The sequence below is a fragment of the Phoca vitulina genome, unplaced genomic scaffold (assembly GCF_004348235.1).
Source record: "Phoca vitulina isolate PV1807 unplaced genomic scaffold, GSC_HSeal_1.0 scaffold81, whole genome shotgun sequence".
Classification (NCBI taxonomy): domain Eukaryota; kingdom Metazoa; phylum Chordata; class Mammalia; order Carnivora; family Phocidae; genus Phoca; species Phoca vitulina.
The window spans coordinates 4,837,078-4,857,522 of record NW_022589784.1 but is presented as its reverse complement, the minus strand read 5'-3'; the positions used below and the strand labels follow the sequence as shown (position 1 = coordinate 4,857,522).

At 48.3% G+C, this 20,445-nt stretch overlaps 1 protein-coding gene across 3 annotated transcripts in view; it reads right to left on the bottom strand.

The window, feature by feature from the left end:
* The window catches only part of VAV1 (vav guanine nucleotide exchange factor 1), a 48,455-nt gene that overhangs the window by 27,264 nt on the left and 746 nt on the right, over positions 1 to 20,445 (bottom strand). The window lies entirely within an intron of this gene.

Sequence of the window (20,445 nt, the reverse complement as noted above, 5' to 3'; positions counted from 1 at the left end):
GTAACCTGATAAAGAGAGCATCTTCAAAAAAATCTTAAACCTTCATGTTAAATAAAAAGCAGAATATTATATTTAATGGGGAAATGTTGAAAAGATTCCCTGGCATTTGAAATCAGAACTAAGGTAGGGTGTCCCCATTACCATTTCTAGTCAACACTGCATTGAAGATCTTAACCTGCACTGCAAGACAAAACAAGGAAGGAAGGAAGGAAGGAAGGAAGGAAGGAAGGAAGGAAGGAAGGAAGGAAGGAAAGAAAGGGAGGGAGTGAGGGGGAGGGGAAGGGAGGAGAGGGGAGGGGAGGGAGGGACGGGAGGGAGGGAAGAAGGGAGGAAGAAACTGGGCAAATGCAGAAGATACCACTGTCAACACAAAGAGCCCAAAAGAATATACAGATAAATAACCAGAATCAATACAGTAACTTTACAATGTGAGTGAATACACAATCAATATACAAAGTTTACTGTGTGTTGGTGCATTAGCAACAATCAATCAGAAAATGCTATTGTCTTAAAAAAGATAACACTTATGAAATCCTAGAATAAGCAAAACTAATCTATGGTGATAGAAATCAGATCAGTGGTTGCTTCTGGGGTGGGGAGGGTGGTGGAGATTGACTCAGAAAGGCCACAAGTGATGGAAATGTTCTGTGTCTTGATAAGGGTGTGGGTTGCACAAGTGTATACATCTGCTAGAACTCATTGAGCAGTAACTGAAGAACTGAGCATTTCACTGCATGAAAATCGGACTTTTATTTTATTTTTTAAAAGATTTTATTTATTTATTTGAGACAGAGAGAATGAGAGAGAGAGAGAGAGAGAGCACATGAGAGGGGGGAGGGTCAGAGGGAGAAGCAGGCTCCCTGCCGAGCAGGGAGCCCGATGCGGGACTCGATCCAGGGACTCCAGGATCATGACCTGAGCCGAAGGCAGTCGCTTAACCAACTGAGCCACCCAGGCGCCCCGGACTTCTATTTTAAAAGGATACCATTTATCATAGCCTAAAAAATGTAAAACAAACATACAAAAAAGCTAGTGATACATATAAATCTAACAAAAAGAAGTGAAAAATCTTTTATGAAAAATTACAAAATTTTATTGAAAAATATGAAAGAAGATCTAAACAAAGAGAGTGAAATATATACTAATTCTTATCTAGAAAGACTCAATATTTTTAAAATTTCAACCCTCTCCAAAATTGAACTATAGGTCCAACACAATTTCTTTTTTTTTTTTTTAAGATTTTATTTATTTATTTGACAGAGAGAGACACAGCGAGAGAGGGAACACAAGCAGGGGGAGTGGGAGAGGGAGAAGCAGGCTTCCCGCCGAGCAGGGAGCCCGATGTGGGGCTTGATCCCAGGACCCTGGGATCATGACCTGAGCCAAAGGCAGGCACTTAACTGAGCCACCCAGGAGCCCCAGGTCCAACACAATTTCAATTAAAATCTCAATATGGTTTTTCACTGAACTTGGCACATGAATCCTAAAATTTATATGGGAAAGCACAGAGTCACAAATAGCCGAGACAAGTCTGTAGAGGAAAAGTTAACTGGGAATACTCTCATCAAGACTTATCATACATCTACAGTAATTAAGACAATGTAATTATAGCAGTTAGCCTCCAAGATGGCCCCCAGTGGCCCACAGATCCCAGTACTTGTGCCCTAGTTGTAATTACCTCTCTCACTGAACCAAGATTAGCCCTGTGTGACTGACTGATAGAGTATGGTAGAAGTAATGATATGTGACTTTTCAAGGCTTGGTGATAAAAGGCATTCCTGCTTCCACTTTGGGCCTCTTGGATCACTGACCAGCCACCATGTTGTGAGACCACTCAGTCAGCCCTATGGAGAGGTCCAAGTGGAGAGGAACTGGGTTCCATGTGGCTGAATCATCAAGGAAGCAGATCCTCCAGCCACGGTTGAGCCTTTGGATGACTGCAGCCCTGGCTGACATCTGACTGCAACCTCACAAGAAACCCCAGCTGAGCCATTTCATCATTCCTGATCCAAATAACTCATAAGCATAATAAGTGCTCAATAAAGGAATATTTGGGGGATAATTTGTTACTTAGCAATAGATAAGAAATATAGGGATAAAGACAAATAAACCATAATAGAGGACCCAGAAATAAATCATACATGTATGAAAATGTCTTTTATGACTGAGCAGGTGTTACACATGTATGGTAAAAAGAAATATTATTTCATAATTGTGGGTGGTTCAACTGGTTATCCATAAGGGCAAAAAAAACAAATGATACATCAAATTCCTGCCTCCCTCATATCCTACTTGAAACAAATTCCAGATGGTATTAAAGACTTAAATGCTAAAGGCAAGACTTTGAGAAGACAATTGAGGAGACTATCTGGATGACCTCAGAATTGTGAGTGATTCTGGAACAACAAAAGTCCAAACGATAAACAGGATTTGATCAAACTAAAAGGTCTATTCATCAAAAAGTATCAGGAAGAGAGTAACAAGACAAGCCACAGAGTGAAAATAGATATTTGCTACACATTTGTTTTCAAATTTATAAAGAATTCCTAATGATTCAGTAAGAAAAAGACAAGAATTCAATCAGAAAATTGGCAAGATACAAACACAAGTTTCCCTGAAGAAGAGTCACAAATGCCCCCAAGCCCATGAGGAGGCACTCAACCTTGGTAGTCATCAAAGTGATGCTAATTAAAACCACAAGATACTATTTCCCACCCACCAGATACGCAAACTTTTTAAAGTCTGGCAAATACCAAGTAGAAGCAGAGTCTGCTTCCCCATCTTTGTGTCTGGGCTGGTCTGTGACTTGCCTTGACCAATAGAATGCAGTGGCAGTAACATTGTGTGAATTCAAGCTTAGGCACCCAGAGGCTTTGCAACATCTGCTCTTGCTTTCTGGGAACACTGCTGCCAAATTAAAGAGCTCAGGCTAAACTCTGGAGGGTGAGAGACCATGTGGAGCAGAGACGAACATGATGGCCAAGGCTGGAGGGAGGTGAAAATACACCAGGTCATCCCCTTTTGGTGTGCATGGTATCCCCATCAGTCCTCTCTGGAGGCTCTACTCTGCCCTCCCTACCCCCCTCCTTTCTTTTCTTTTTTTCTCTTCTTTTATAGTAGACTTTGTGTTTTAGAGCAGTTTTAGGTCCACAGAATAATTGAATGCAAGGTAGAGAGATTTCCCATACATCTCCCTACCCCCAAGCATGCACAGCCTCCCCCACTATCAGCCTCTCCCACCAGAGAGGGTACATTTGTTATAACCAATGAACCTACATTGAAAAGTCTATAGTTGACATCAAGGTTCACTCCTGATGTACATTCTGTGGGTTTGGACAAATATATAATGACACGTGTCCACCATTACAGTAACATACAGAGTAGTTTCATTGCCTTCAAGTCCCTCTGTGCTCCACCTGTTCATCTTTCCCTCCCCCCAGCCCCTGGCAAACACTGTCTCCATAATTCCCCTTGTCTGTATGTCCCACAGTTTCCTTATCCATCACCTACTGAAGGACATCTTGGCTGCTTCCAAGTTCTGGCAATGATGTATAAAGCTGCCATAAATATCTATGTGCAGGTTTCTGTGTGGACATGAGTTCTCAGCTCCTTTGGGTAAATATATTTTTTAATTAAACATTATAGTTACATTTCCAAGTCCTGTGCACTGTCTCTGATCTCATTCTCTTCTTTCCCTCCTCACTGGTTGCCCGTCTCTGCAAGTAGATGTGGACCGTTCCAGCCCATGTCCTCATTCTCTCCACACGTGCACACATCCACAAACAGCAAGTAGTGTGCTTCTGTACTGTCTTGTGTCCCTTCCTTTCTGTCCCATTGCTCACCCTCCCTTTCTCGCTACAGCCCTATTTCCCAAAACTGTCTCTAAAGAGTCACTCAGTGCACCAGCACTGCCTGTGCGAGCCAGCCCCTCCCCTCCAGAGCCCCCAGTCCTTCCGGGGAGGCACCGTTTATTGAGAGCATAGCCTCTTCCAAACCTGAGATGAAAAGTTTGGCATACACAGGTTTGTTCAATCCTCCCAACAACATTGCTACTGAGATCTAGGAGGCACGCTCTAACGACATCTGCCTTCCAGTTGTTCAAACCCAAAACGTTGGAGTCACCTTGACTCCTCTGTTTCTCTCTCATCCACTTCCAACCCATCAACAAATCCTATTGGTTCCTCCTTCCAAATACAGCCAGAAGCCTGCCCCTCCTCTGTACCTGCCAGGCCGAAGCCACTATTATCCCTCACCTGCATTATTACTGCAGTGGCCCCTTCATTGGACTGCTTGCTTCTGCCCCTGGACCCATATCATTTATTTTCAACATGGCAGCCAGAGAAATATTGTCAAAACCTTCCCAAGGCTTCCATCCTACCCGATGCAAACCACAAGACCCCACATGACCTGCCCCATCCCCTCCCTCCCCTCCCCTGCCCCCATTCTCCTCCTAGCTCTCTATGCTCCAGCCACACAGGCCTCCTCACTGTTCCTCCAACCTGCCAGGCATGGCCGTGCCCCAGGGCCTTTGCACAGGCTGTTCCCATCTGCTCAGAATGTCCATCCCCAATTAACCTGGTGCCTCCTTCCCTTGTCTCTTCCGGGCCTTTGATGAGATGTCACTCTCTATGAGACCTTCCCAGTCCCTCTACTTAAAACTGCACTACACACACACACACACACACACACACACACACACACACCCCACACCTAACACTCCCCATCCTCCCCTCTGCTTTGTGTTTTTTTCCACAGAGCTTATTGTCTGGGGCACTGTATATTTCTCTTACTTATTTTGTTAGTATCTGTCTGTCCTCCCTTACACACTAGCACATCAGCTCCACAAGGAGAGGATTCTCAGTGTTGTTTGCTCACTGCCATGGCCTCAACACTTAGTACAATGCCTGGCACCCAGTAGATGCTCAGTAAAAGTTGGTGAATAAATGAATCCACATTTTACAAGTGAGACAACTGAGCCTCAGTGAGGATATATCACTTGCCTGAGGCCACACAGGAAGGAATGAAGAGCCAGATACAAGTTCTCTGAGCCTAGAGGCCATGCCCCTAACCACTGTACAACCCTACCTCTTTGAACCACACCAGTCTGCCTCCTGGTGCCACGTAGGAGGTTTGGCACGTGACAGGAACCACATGTAACACTCTCCTGCCCAGCAGCCTTTGCAGCCTTGTAGGCTGATTCCAGACAGGGCTTGCAAGTCACCAGGGGCAACAGAACAGTTGGCCTCATCTGGCCTGAGGGAGGAAGTTCCCTCCTGACCTCAGGGAGATCAGCTGAGTCTTGAGACTTCTTCCCCCAAGTCATGTGACATCTCAAGGGGGGACAGGGGGTATGACTCATCAGGCCTCCAGGCTGGGGTAGGGCCAGCTGAAGAAAAGGGCTCCCTCAGGCAGCAAGAATGACTGAGGTTAGACCACCAGAAGGACTTTCTAGTAGCCCAAAGCGTGGGAGAGGTGGCAAAGGAGAGGAGACCTTTTAACCAAAGGTAGGAGGGGTGTGTGAGAACATTTCCTCCGTGTTGGTGAGGCAAGCCCCTCAGCCCCCCTCCCCCTTCCACCAGAATATCAAAGAGTTGGGCTGGCATCTTGCCCATATGCAAATCAGCACCCAGACACTTCCCCTTTGCCTGCTGGTCCTCCATCAGCACAACCTCTGCCCAAGGCAAAGAAAGAGCCAGAAAGTTTGGTTTAGTTTGCCACCCTCCTCTCGGGAACCAGTATGCAGGGACAGAGGCCCCATTTGGTGACTGGGGGCAGGGAGCAGCAGAGAGGACCCACAGCTGAGCACAACTGCTGCAATCAGCTCCCCTACCCCACCCCAACCCAGGGAGCCACCGGAAACAGGAAATGCCTGTTACCAGGGCTTGCTCAGGGAGACAGAAGAAGGGGGGCCTCTGCATTCAGCCCTGAAGCCCCCTAATCTTGGGACTGCAAGACTTCATCTTGCAGACCAGAGAGGGTGGGTGTGCTGTGCTCCCTCTTCAAAGCCTGGAAGCAGAGGTACAGAGCATCAGCTCCGCATCCTGGCCTTCAAAACCTTCCCCATGCCAGCCTGTCTCTATTCTGTCTCCTCCTCTCTCACCGGAACACACACTCAACATCTCAGTGTCAGTCGAGGGGGTCAGAGAGACATGGTTCCTCTCCCAGCCCAGCCGCTGCAAGCTCAAGGACCTTGGATGGGTTACTGCACCATCTGGTGCCTCCCCTTCCTCGTCTTCGCTCTGGGAATGAAAATACCAACTGAATCTCCACTCTAGCACCTGGTCCACCAAGCAGGGTCATACATTCATTCAGCAAGCATGTATTGAGAGCCTACTGTGTGCCAAGCCCCGGGACCTGGTGGTGGCCAAGACAGACAGAACCGTGTCTCCACAGAGCTTATAGCCTAGTGGGGAGATGGACACTGAGCAGAGAGTGGCATTAATAATTGATTGGTTACAACAGTGGTGGGTGAGTGAGCATGGGAAACAGCATAGGGAGCCCCGGGAGGGATCTGGTTAAATGGAAAAGGTGTCTGATAAAGCCAAGTACTAAGGGATGGCAAAGCAAGAGGAGTGCTCCAGGCAACCCTCATGCACAGCTGGCTGGGATGTCAATGGTGCAACCAAGTTGGAAGAATGGTTTGGCAGTTTCTTAAAAGGTTGGACACGCATCTGCCACACAACTTATTCTACCTTCAGGCATTTACACAGAGAAACGAAAGCAAGTGTTCACACGGAGCTGAGTGTTCACAGCAGCCGTATCTGTGGCAGCCGAAACATGGCGACAACCCAGGTGTCCCTCAAGAGGAGAAAGGGTGAGCGCACTGTGGGGTGTCCATGCGCTGGAATTCAACTCAGGAATAAGGTATGAAGGACTGATACACACAGCACTACGATAAATCGCAGAAGAATGGTACTGAGTGAAAGAAGCATACCGAGAGGGTGCATAGCGTATGACCAGATGGAGCGGCATGACAGAGCGCTCTAATCTTGCAACCATCCCTTCATCGATTCAACAAATATTTACTGAGCATCAACTATGCCCCACGTACTGATCCAAGTCATGGGGATACAGCTGTGAACAAAAGAGATACACATCCCTGCTAGCTTGAGGCTGACTGTCCGGTAGAAGGAGACACACCACCAAAGTGTTACATGGGTATGTATGTATAAGGTGGTGAGTAGGAAGGGAGAAAAGTAAGTGGGATAAGGGGAGGGGAGTGCTAGGAGGGGGTGCAGTTTTAAATAAGGTCTGGGGGGCTTCTCTCAGAATGTGACATTGGAGTAAGGGCTTGAAGGATGGAATGATCCAGGTGGGTGCCTGGAGGAAAAGCATTCCAGGCAGAGGGAACAGCCAGGGCAAAAGCCCTGAGGCAGGACACTGCCTGGTGCATTGGAAAAAGAGGTTGGAGGCCAGTGTGGCTGGAGCAATGTGAGAAAGTAGGAGTGGGAGGGAGTGAACCAAGGGCAGTATCAGGTGCTGATTTACCAAAACTGGATATCAAAACTGTGTAATCAGGGGTGCCTGGGGGGCTCAGTAGGCTAAGCATCCGACTCTTGATTTCGGCTCAGGTCATGACCTCAGGGTTGATTGAGCCCCGCGTCGGGCTCCATGCTGGGCATGGAGACTGCTTAAGATTCTCTTTCTCCATGGGGCGCCTGGGTGGCTCAGATGGTTAAGCATCTGCCTTTGGCTCGGGTCGTGATCTCCAGGTCCTGGGTTCGAGCCCTACGTTGGGCTCCCAGCTCAGCAGGGAGTCTGCTTCTCCCTCTTCCTCTGCCTCTCCCCCTGCTTGTGCTCTCTCTGTGTCTTTCTCTCAAATAAATAAATAAATCTTTTTAAAAAAAAAAAAAAAAGATTCTCTCCCTCCCTCTGCCCCCCCCCCACCTCTCCCTCTAAATAATTTAAAAAAAAAAAAAAAACTGTAATCAAAATGGGGCAGGTGGTTGTCACCAGAGCATTCCACCCTTTGGCCATATCTGAGAGTCCCTGAGAAGGAAGCACAAATGGTTAATGCCTTTTCCCTAATTCCCCTGGTCCCACACTCCAGCACAGATCACACTGAAGGGAACAGGCCCACATCTTTTGGGGTGCTGGATGTTACACCCATGTGGGGATCATTCTGAATCCCCAGGGCAGACAGGCATAAGACAGACACTCCAAGGTGGATTTCTGGAAACATGTCCATTGAGGAGCCATGAAGTTGCTGTGGTGTTCTACCAGGACTAGAGGTGACCTGGAGGAAGCCAGGGACATAATTACTGCAGGCAGATCTCTGATGGGTTGTCTGGAGGAAGGCTGATGAGCTGTGTGCTGTTGGAGAGTCCTAAGAAAGGAGATCTGGATTTGATAAGATTAAACTAAACTCCAAAACCACCAGAGCCATTAGAACTAAAGAGGACCCCGCCTCAGGAAATGAAACCATTGCATTTCACCTGTTCTCAGGCAAATAGCAATAACAGCAGCTCCCGTTGAGATAACACTGAGCTCCAAGAGGCAGTTACTATGAGGACCCTTGGTCAGCTTGCTCTCAGATCCATTCCCTGCCTGCCCTTTGCTCTGCGTCACAGCAAAGGGAACTACATTTCCCAGGCTCCTTTGCACCCTGGCATTCAGGTAGGCTCAGCCAATGGGATGCCCAGGCAGGAGACCAAAGGGCGGGAGGAAGAGAAACCAAGGTATTTCTCCCTCTCTTGCTCTTCCTCTTCAGCAGCAAATACATCTCCTTCCTGGTCTCGGCTCCCTGATGGCAGTGCTTGCAGAAGGTCCTGGCTCCCCTGAATGGTTCTGGCCTCTGGACCCTGGTCACACCACCTCTTCTACTGTTTCTCCAGCCCAGTGGCCACTCTCTGGGTTACCTCAGTATTCCCCATCTGTCTTTTCAGCTCCCCCATCACCCATTAGCCATTCCCTGAATTAAATCCTCTCTGTCTGAAAGATCTAAGATGTTTTCTGCTTTCCTGGCTAAACCCTGACTGAGAGAACCAGAAATTTGAATCCAAGACTATCTCCATAACCACTTAAAAGGTTCACATGTCTCCCTCAAAGAGGCGATATTCATATAGTGCTTATGGTCACAGGTTTGGGGGTTCAAATCCCAGCATCGCTACTTGCTCACTTGGGCAACTCACTTAAATTTTCCATGTTTCCATTTCCTCATCTGTGAGACTAGGATAATAATGAAGAACAGGTTGTGCTTTCCAAAGATAGCCACAAACATAGCACCCATCCAGCATGCTCTTCTGCAGTGGGACTTGTCACATCACCATCAGGAGGTGCAGTCTGATTCCCCTGCCCTTGAATTCAGGCTGGTCTTAGCGAATTACAGCAAAGCGACACCACGTGGTCTCTAAGTTGGTCAGAAAAAAACTTGCAGCTTCCACCTTGAGAAACCCTTGATCTCTCCACACTCCTCAAAACTCAGTCACCATGTTGTGAGGAAGCCCAAGCCACATGGAGAGGCCACGGGCCGCTGCTCCAGTCAAGAGCCCCAGCCTGAGCTCAGTCACCCCATCCCAGATTCCCAGCGTGCAGGGGAAGGCTCCTCCAACTGATTCCAGCCCTCAGACATTCAAGGCTTCTCATTGTGGGGCTGACAAACCATCATCTCCACACTCCATTTGAATTCCTGACTCACAGAATCTGTGAGAATTCTAAAACAGTTGTCTTACGTCTTTAAGTTTGGGGTGGTTTGATTCGCAGAAGAGATAACCTGAACATCATGGCACCTACTCCATGGATTTGTTGTGAAAATCAAATGACTTGTAAGTGTTACATACTTGGAAGAACACTTGCACATATTAAGTGCTCCATAAATGGACTTGCTTCTATTGTTGTTATTTATTATACTCTCTGACACTATTCCCATCCACTTCGATAAAACTGTTCGTTTCAAAGTACCAACACCTCACTGTCGATACACTTTCTTCTTTTGGTCTCTAGCTTTCCTCCTAAGTCACTGGCTCTCTTCTGACTCCTTGGCTTCTTCTTCCTTCTCTCCCCAACCTCTCCATGCGGCTACACCCTGAGGCTCAGACCCCTTTTCTTCTCTCTGTCTCTCCTCCCTCCCCAAATGTTCTCATCTCCCCCTATGAGTTTGCTTACCAATCACTACAAGGTACGGCTTGCAGCACGTGACAACTTCACAACCATTCACTCATTTAATTCTTGTAATAGACCTATAAGTCAGGGACTATCCTGACCCCCATTTGAAAGGGGGGGAGACTGAGCCATGGAAAGGTACAGTAACTCACCCAAGATCCCACAGTCAAGACTAGAATCCAGACCCCCATGTAATAGAGTCTTTGCCCCTCATATCAGCCTCAGCACAATTGATATTTCAGTGGCTGTCCTGGGATTACCAAACATTTAGGATATAAGCAGCATCCCTGGTCTCTACCCACTAGATGCCAGGAGCACACCACTCCCTCCAGTAGTGAGAACCAAAGATATCTCCAGGCATTTCCAAATGTCCCCTGGGGGACAGAGTTGCTCCCCACACCCCCGCTTGAGAACCACTGCACTAACCACTATGTTGTGCTGCCTTCCATCTCCAGGGTAACTCAGCCCCATCAGAACTCCCCCAAAATTTGACTCTCCCCAGCCTTCCCCTCTTAGCAAATATTGCCCCCATTCACGCAAGTTCCTAAGCTACAAACTTAGACATCATCTTACCTCCTTTCGTTCCCTTCCACCCCTCCCCCATCTAGTCTGTCAGGAAGTCTGACCAGCACAACCACTGAAACGTGAGCCCATCCACTGTTCCTGACTCCTAGTCCGGCCACCATCACATCCCCGTGGGACACCTCCATCAACCCCTCCGCCCAGGTCCCCTCAGTGCCATTTCAATCACCCTAACAATCCGGTCCCCACAGAGCAGCTAGAGGGACCTCCTTAACCCACCAATTTGCTTAAACCCTCCAAGGACTTCCCATCGCATCTAGTTGTGCACACATACCCACAGCCACACTAGTGAAGCGCCTTCTTCCCAACCTTAATCCCATCACTCTCCCTTCACCATTCACCGTCCTCACCACAGGGCCTTTGCATGGCATTTACCCTCCTCACCCCATTCTTCCCAGAGCTAGCTCCTCATCCTTCAGCTTTCAGCTTTCCTTGACCAACCTCCAGAAGCATGCCCCTTTCCTCTCCTCCATCTTGACCTCTGGCTTATTTTGTCTGCAGCATTTATTGTAATATTTTGTTGATTTGCTTTTTTACTGTCTATAGTGGGTTGAGTGGTGGCCCCCCCAAAAGATATAACTACCTCAGATCCCTGGAACCTACCTGTGAATGTGACATTATTTGGGGGGAAAAATAATAAAGATGTAATTAAGATGTAATTAAGTTAAGGATCTCGAGATCACAAGATCATCCTGGATTACTGGGGTGGGCCCTAAATTCACCAACAAGTGTCCTCACATGAGACACACAGCAGAGACCCACAGACAGACAGACACAGAGGAGACAACCTGGTGAAGACAGAGTGACAGGAGCCAAGGAATGCCAGGAGCCACTGGAAGCTGGAACAGGCAAGGAATGGATTCTCCCTGAGAGCCTCCAGAAAGAGCCCAACCCTTCTCACACCTTGATTTCAGACCTCTAATCTCTGGAACTGTGAGACAATATATTTCTGGTATTTTAAGCCCCCCAGTTTGTGGTCCTTTGTTAGTGCAGCCACAGGAAACAAGTATACTGCCCTTCTCCCCCACAAGTCCATGAACTCAGGAGACCAGAGAATGTATCTGCTGTGTTCTTTCCCATAGCCCCGGCACTCAGCACAGCTCCTGTTGCTGATAATAAAATAACTGATTATTCTAACTCAGTGAAGCTCTCGATCTCTTCTTCACTGTCCCCAGACAGTAACTGTCCATGCATGTCTCTTTGGACCCTCCCCAAGATCAGAAGCTCACTCCCTCCAAAACAGAGTTTTGGGGCAGGGGGCGGGGATAGGGGATTCTACCTCCTATGGGACATTTGACAATGTCTGCAGACATTTTCTTGTCACAGCTCCAGGGTAGACGGTGCTACTGGCATCGAGTGGGTGGAGGTCAGGGATGCTGCCAAACATCCTATGATGCACAGAGCAGCCCCCAGGACAGAGAAAGATGCGGCTCCAATTGTCAGCAGCGGGGACTGGTGAGAGGCTGTGCAGCAACTTCGTACTGGATGCCAGTATAAACACTGATTGCCTCCTGACATCTATTCCCATTCTTCTGCTAGCAGCCCCGCAGTGTCCCCTGGGAGCCACCGGTCCTCCTCCTAGCCTAGCTCCTTTGGGTGGGGTCGACTCCTCCCCAACTCCAGAAATAGATAGATATGTGACCTCAGCCTGGCCAATCAGAGCATCATATTCTACCAACCACAACAATTGGTTGAGGAACAGATATGTGACTCCCCCACACACACCCACACAACACACATACACAAAGAAATCATGCCCAGTGAAGCATAGATCGGGGCTTGAGCCGCTATTTTCCACTGTACATAAAAATGTGGGCATCTAAATTTGGAGCAGCTGGGCACCCTTGCCTGCCACCATGAGGGAAAAGGATGACTGAGAATGGAGGAAAACAACCGAAAAGGGGGTGGAGGTGATCCTGAGATAGAGCCCCTGGATCCAGCTGGACCTGAAGCTTTTTTCTCCTAAGCTTTTCAGTTATGTGAGCTAGTAAATATTATTTTTTATAAAGGCAGTTTCAGTTGGGTTTTTGGTCACTAGGTCTAAAACTCTTGGTTAAAATTTCTGCAGACTGAGCTCAGAATTTCCTCAAACTTCAAATTTCTCCAACTGAACATCCCTTATTTCTTCCCCAAGGGACCTGACTCCCAAGTTCCTCCTAAAGCCCAGGTCTCAGAACACCATCCCCGCTATCAAAGGGGGACAGTTAATCTGTACAATGTGGTGAGATCTTTAGCTCAGCTGTGCCCATCCAACACACCCTTGGGTACTGCCCACTTCCTGGCGCCATTAATGTTAGCAAGGGAGACAAACAGAACTTCTTTTGGCTCCTCAAATATGCCCCAACCTCCACACTCAATTGCCATGTCACCTCCTCCAAGACGCCTACCATGATTGCTTCTGGGGTTTCCCGCCTCTCCGCTCCCATAACGCCCTGGGCTCCACCCACCCATCGGCAGACTGTGTGTTCCACTCTCGGGTAACTGCCTACTTCCTCATCTATTTCCATGAGCTGCATGAGGATCTGTGTGTCATTCATCATGGCATTCTCCATCATCCTGCGCATGGCTTAATATAAGGAAATATCCATGACGTGGGTGGTGTCATCATTATTATTATTACTAGCATCATCATCATCACTTTCCCCATTTTACAAGTGAGAAAACCAAAGGCAAGAGAGGCCTGCACACTTGCCCAAAGTCACATAACTAGGAACCAGCAGAGGCGGGACTGATCTCAAGCAATCCATACTTAACCACTGCTAACCAACCACCACTAACCAATAATAAGTAAGCACTCAACAAATACCCACTAAATCAGGGATCAATTGGTAAACTCTTTCTGTAAAGAGACAGGCAGCAATTTTTTTTTTTTTTTTGGCTTTGCAGGTCATAGCATCTTTGTCATGATTATTCATGTAATGAAAGCAGCCACAGACAATATGTCAACAAATGAGTGTGACCATTTATCGATTAAGTTGTGTGTATGAAACAGGACATAAGTTATGATTTGCTGTCCCAGTATTAAAGGAAGGATGAATAAATTGAATGAAGTGAAGAGTTGATAAATATTTATTGAGCACCTACTATGTGCCAGGTGCTCTTCTAGGCACCAGGGACACAGTTGTGAACCAAACAGACAAAAGCCTTGCCCTGACATTCCAGTGGGGGAAGCAGATAATAAGCAAAGAAGTAAAAACTATGTAAGTCAGAGGGCTGTAAGTGCTATGAAGAAAAATAAAATAAGAAAAAGAAGAGGGAGCGCAGAGCGGCAGGGCGTAAGGGGTACAATCTTATGTGTGGAAACCAGGGAAGTTCCCTGATAAGAAACCTGAAGGAGATAAGAGAACAATCACAGTGTATATCTGGTGGGAGACAGATCCATGGAGAAAGAACAGATGTGCAAAGGCCCTGAGGCTGGATCAGACCTGGTGGGCTCTGGGAACAGTGAGGAGACTCATGTGTCTGGAGTAGAGTAAGGAAAGGGAAGAGAGGGGGGAGGGGAGGGCCAGGAGGTGGCTAGAGGCCAAATGCATAGACTCCCATGGGCCAGGGTGAGGACTTTGTCTTTCGCCCCAAAGGCAATGGGGAGCCATGGGAGGGCTGGGAGCAGGAGAGGGACAGGATTTTCCAGCATCCTCTGTGGAAAGTCCTAAAGGGTGACATTTCCCAGTACAAGGCCTAAAAGGAAGTCAGTGTACAGAACAAAATGGAAGAAAAGAAGGCACAATACCAAATGTTGGCCCTCCCAGACTTCCGTCCCCATCAGCTGTAGTAGACATGTTGAGATGAGGTCTTCCAAACAGCCTAACCCAACCTACTTTGCTGAGATTTGCTCCCACCCAGGCTCCCCAGTCCCTAGCTGAATTCCTCCCTCATGGCTTTGATTCAAACCCTCCTCATTCCTTATCCCACTACGGCTTCCTCCAAGCCAGCCCCTCCAGACCTGCATCTCTGAAGCCAGGTAGGCATCCTTCTGGGGTTCTACAGCATTCTCTTCTATGTCTACCCAACCATTTCCTGTCCTCCCTAGCTCCCAGCTAAACCATTCTCAGCCTAAACCATTGCAGTTGGATGGGACCATGTGATGGAGTTCTGGCCAATGGATCAAGAACGGAGGTGACAGCACCACTTCTGGGCCTGGCCCATGAAAGCCTCCCATGGTTTCCCTCCTCACACTCTTCTTCCCCCCCTTCTGGATAGAGAGGACTCCAAGGGCTTTAGGGAGAGTAGGGCCATGGGATGGAAGGAGCCCAGGTCCTGTAGGTACTTTGTAAAGAAGAGCCACTCCCTTAACCCCCCAGTTGACCCAAACTAGATTGTGATGTGAGCAAGAAGTAAACCCTTACTGCTACTGAAGTGTGTAGTTTGGTACAGCAGATAACATTACACACCCTGACTTATACCACAACGTACAGCCAACTCAGACTGACTGAAATCAAATAACAAAAAAGAGTGCCTCCCACTATTTTAGCATTGGCTAAATTTAGCACATCAATCACACCAGTAAGGAATTTAAGTTAACCTATCACATTTTACCCTCATACAACCCCTGAGATAAACGTGCTGTCCACATCCCCATTTTATAGATAAGACAACCAGGGCTCAGATAGGTCAAACAATGTTTTTTTTTTCTTCACGATAACAAAGGTAGTAAGTACCTGACTTGAAATTCAAGCCAGCCTAATATATAAAGAGTTCCTAAAAATCAATAAGAAAGGACAGCAGTCCCAGAAGGAAAAAAACAATGGGCAAATGATATGAACAAATATTACTTCACCAAGAAAAATAGAAATAGCTCTTAAACAAAGGAAAAGAGGTTTAACCTCACTCAGAATAAGAGAAATGTAAATTAAGCCATAGCAAGGTGACGGCCAGTAAGCACTCTCATGCTTTGTCAGTGGTAATGTAATTGGAATAGCCCACATGGGAACAGGCCCATATGGAGAACAATTTGGCAATATCTACCAAAAACACAAAGGCTCAGACACTTTGAGCCAGCAAATCCTTCTGAGAACTTATTCCATGGAGATACTTACTCATGTGTATGGCAGCAATAATAACATTCCTGTGTAGCCAGGGACTTTTCTAGGTCCTTTATAGTAATTCATTATGCTTAAAGATAGGGATTTATTATCCCCATTTTAGAGATGAGGATACTTAGGCACAGAGAGGTTAGGTAACAAGCCCAAGGTCACACAGAAGAGGAGTCAAAAAATGATTCATGGACAAGGTTAATGGTTGAAGTAAATGTGTCATAACAGAAGCCTGGCACAATCCAAGTGTCCACTGATAGAGAGGATGAGAAAATAAATGATCACCCCACTGAGCAATGGGATAGAGGCAGTTTTGGGTAACTGTGGACAGCAAGAATCCCAGAGCCAGGCTGTCCAGGGTTACAATCCCCAACTCTGCCGCTTTCAAGTTAGGCTCCCTGAGGCAAGTTACTTGACACTTCTGTGCCTCAATTCCTCACGTGAAAAATGAGGATAATATACCATCTACCACCTAGGGTGTTATGAGGATTAAACAAGTTAATGTATAGAAAATGTTTACGGGGTGCCCGGGCGGCGCAGTCGGTTAAGCGACCGACTCTTGGTTTCGGCTCAGGTCGTGATCTCAGGGTCGTGAGATTGAGTCCCACATCAGGCTCAGCGCTCAGCGTGGAGTCAGCTTGGGACTCTCCCTCCCCCTCTGCCCCTCCCCCCACTCGTGCTCTCTCTAGCTCTCTCTCTCTCTCTAAAACAAATAAATAAATCTTAAAAAAAAAAGAAAAGAAAATGTTTACAACAGGAACCTGCAAAATTTTTCTACAAAGGTCTGGATAGTTAATATCTTCAGCTCCGCAGGCCAGACTGTCTATGGCAACCCCTCAACTCCATGGTTGTAGCTGGAAAGCAGCCGTAGACAATGCATACGTGAATCAATGGACATGGCTGTGTGCCAATAAAACTTTATTTATAAAAACATGCTGTGATCCAGGAGTCCCTGGGTGGCTCAGTCAGTTAAGCGCCTGCCTTCAGCTCAGGTCATGATCCCAGGGTGCTTGCTCAGTGGGGAGCCTGCTTCTCCCTCTCCCCCTTGCTAGTGCACTCGTGCTCTCTATCTATAATCTCTCTCTATATATCGCTTTCTCTCTCTCTCTCAAATAAATAAATAAAATCTTAAAAAAAAAAACATGCTGTGGTCCAGATTCAACTTTTGGATTGTAGTTTGCTGGCCCCTGGTTTGGATTAATGCCTGGCACATAGTTAACACAATATAAGTCATTTGTTAAATAAATGGACTAGCCGGCATACCATGCGGTCATTTTTTTTAAAATGAGGACAATCTCTATGTATTGATTTGGAAAGAGTCCCAAGATGATTATTAAGTGAGGAAAGCAAGACATAAAGCAGTCAGTGGTATGTGCCATCTTCCATGTTAAGGGAGGAGGGTAGGAAATAAGAACCTAAATTCCTATTTGCTTATGTTTGTATAAAGAAACTCTGGGAGGATATACAGTCAACTTAAAAAAAAAAAAAAAAAAGTAGTTACATGGGAGAAAGAAGGAGCTGGGTATCTAAGGGACAGGATGAGAAGTTAAATTTTTCCCTGTGCACCTTTTTATGTGTTTTTTTTTTAAGATTTATTTGTTTGTTTGAGAGAGAGAGAGAATGAGCAGGGTTAGGGGCAGAGGGAGAGGAAGAGGGAGAAGCCGACTCCCCGCGGAGCAGGAAGCCCAACTCGGGGCTCAATCCCAGGACTTGGAGATCATGACCTGAGCTGAAAGCAGACGCTTGACCGACTGAGCCACCCAGGAGCCCCCCTTTTTAAGTGTTTTAATATTTGAACCATATGAACGTATTATTCACCCAAATAAATATTTTAAAGATTCTTGCAGATCTCTGTCCCCGATCACAGGGTTTCTCAACCTCAGTTTAATTGACATTTGGGGCAGAGAATTCTCTGCTGTGTGAAGCATTGTAGGATATTGAGCAGGACCCTTGACATCCATCCACTAGATTTCAGTAGCATCTCTCAGATGTGATGAAACCAAAAACGGGTCCAGACATTGCCAAATGCCCCTGGGGGGGGGGGGCAAAATCACCTCAGCTGAGAAATACTACGCCAACCTAAACTCCTGCTTGCTGTGTTACCCTCTTGCTACCCCACATCCTTCCTAAGAAGACTTTTTAGTGAGGGTTTATTAGCTATCAGACACCATGCTAAGCAGTACTGAAATAGCACAACAGTCCTCGAAATAAAGGTCCCATTTTTACCCACGTTTCACAGATGGGGAAACTGAGGCTTGGAGAGGGTAAGCCAGGAAGTGGTGGCATCAGGATTTGAACCCAGGTCTGGCCCCTTAGAGCCACTGCCCTCCAGCTGACCCCCCTTCTAACTCTCCCGCCCTCTCCCCTGCCTCTGTCAGTGGCCCGGGCATTCACAGGTTGGGGACCTTGACATCATCCGGGCCCCAGAGCCTGCCTCTCCGCCAGGTCTAATCAGCTCCCATGCCCTGGTGGGTCTTTCCTACCATGACTGTCACATTCGTCCCTTCCTCTCCACTCCCTTGGCCTTAAAGTTTCATCTCTGCAACCCAGAATGTGGACTCCCAGAGAGAGGAGGTGAGTTAGGATGTCTGGTGGTCAGGGTGCCACCTGTGATATGATCCTCCCTCGGCCTCAGATCTCAGAGGGACCATCCAGCTTGTAGGCACTCTGGTCTGACTTCAGCCATGAGCCATTCCCAGCAGACTCTGAGGCCACCCACAAGCTCTCGCCTCAGGGCCTTTGCACTGGCCATACCCCTGCCAGGAGCACTGTGTCCCCGGATTCACACGGCTAATCCCCTCATTTCCCCAAATGTCTCTGCCCAAATGTCACCTTATCAGCGAGGCCTCCCGGACCACCTATTCAAGAGTGCGACCCCCACACTCAGGAGCTCCCTTTCCTGCTTTGATTTCTCCAGAGCACATACCGCCTCCCCACAAGGTAAACGTTTCCTTATTTGCTCACTGTCGGTCTCGACCACTGGAAGACGGGCTCCTCAGCGACAGGGCTCTGTGTGGGTCTCCTTCCCACTATCCCAGCACCAAGAAGAGGCCTAACATACATCGCAATTGCCGTTGAGTGCAGGCGCTCTTCCCACCCTCTTCCCCGGAAACAACTGAGGAAACGCAGAGGAACTGAGAAGCATCCGAATTCTGGCCGCCACACCTTCATCTATGCCGCTCCTGTCGGGATCATTTTCCCCTTTTCTCCCTCTGCCTTTCCACACCCCAAGGGCGGTCCGTGGCCCCAGCTTAAATCAATGGACAGATGGGGCCCTGCAAACCTAGAGAAGCTGTTCTGTCCTTGTGTCACCTCCCTCCACCCCACTGGACCCACCTTTTGGCTTCGCGCACACATCCCCGCTGTGAACAGGGCACAGGGCTGAGCTTTGAGGGGAGACAAGATGAGCAGAGACAGGAAGGCACAGAGCTCCATATGGGAAGATTGGGGAACAGCCCTGCGCAGCCTGGGGCCTGACACAGCTGGGCATAGGAAGCCAGAGCAATGAGAAAGCTCATACTCACTCTTCAAAACATAGCACAAATGTCCCCTCTTGCATAAAGCCTGACATCGCCAGCCAATGTCTTGCCTTTGCTTCAGGGCTCCCAGCCCTGAGGTTTCTCCCTCTGTCCCAGTCGTGACCGCACAGGCCTGGGGGTGTCCATCTCCCCAGTCTGGAGCACCTGGAGGGCCAGGCCTGGCCCGGGTCCTCGGCACTGCCTGGCACAAAGAAGAAGGCTGCCTCCCTGCAGTCCCCACAGCTGCCTTCCCAGATATTAAGGCCATGTCTCCGTGCCCTTCATTAGACAACCAGCAGTAGGCAAGATGTAGGCAGGGGTGGAAGTTCATCCTCAAGTTTATCCACTTCCCCATCAGCTGCTATTAAAGCCTCACTGGGGACCTTGACCGCCTGTGGGTCCGGGGCCTGATAGATCCCATGGCTACTTCCCCATCTGCTAGAAGCCAGAAGGTAAGCAAATGTATGCAAATCTGGGATGGCCTGTGGCCAGAGGGGCTGGGCCTCTGGAGTTCCCTCATCCTTTCAGTAAGCCTGGCCTGGGCTAAGGAGGGTGGGCCACCCACCTCCCCAACCCCAAGGCCGTGTCCCCAGGAAATGCCCCCCAGGGACCCCCATGGGCCCCCTCCCTGAGAAGTTACTTCCCCCCCTGCATCCGCACGTGGCATCTAGGACCAGAGAAAAGGCTCCCCACCAATCCACAGCTCCCTGACACAAAGCTTTCATTGCAGAGTGGAGCCTGAGGGCCAGAGGTGAGTGTCCTCTCAGACTCCCAAGGCAGGTGAGGCACCCGGAGCCCCTAGCCCCCAGCATACACAGCTTCCACCCAGCACCCAGGAGACCACAGGGATCCAGAGAAGGGGCTACAGAGAGGGGATCCAGTCACGTTACCTCCTCCACCCCAACCGCATTCAAATAGGGATTTGAATATATTTCCTGAGTCTAGCAGGGCCCTGCTCAGTACAATCCACCCTCCCCGGACCTGGGCCTTTGCAGTAATCCCTACAGAGAAAGAGCAGTTATTTCTAGGCTCCAAAACCCCAGGACCTACTCTTGGGCTCAACACCAAGGCTTTTCTCAATGTCTCCCTGGGATGGATAGAGCTAGGAAGACCAGAGCCCAGGGGCCCACAGCCCCCCACCCGCCCCACGCGCCCCAGGCCCAGGCAGGAAGCGAAGGGGAAGAAGATGTGAGGGGAAGGAAGGGGCCCAG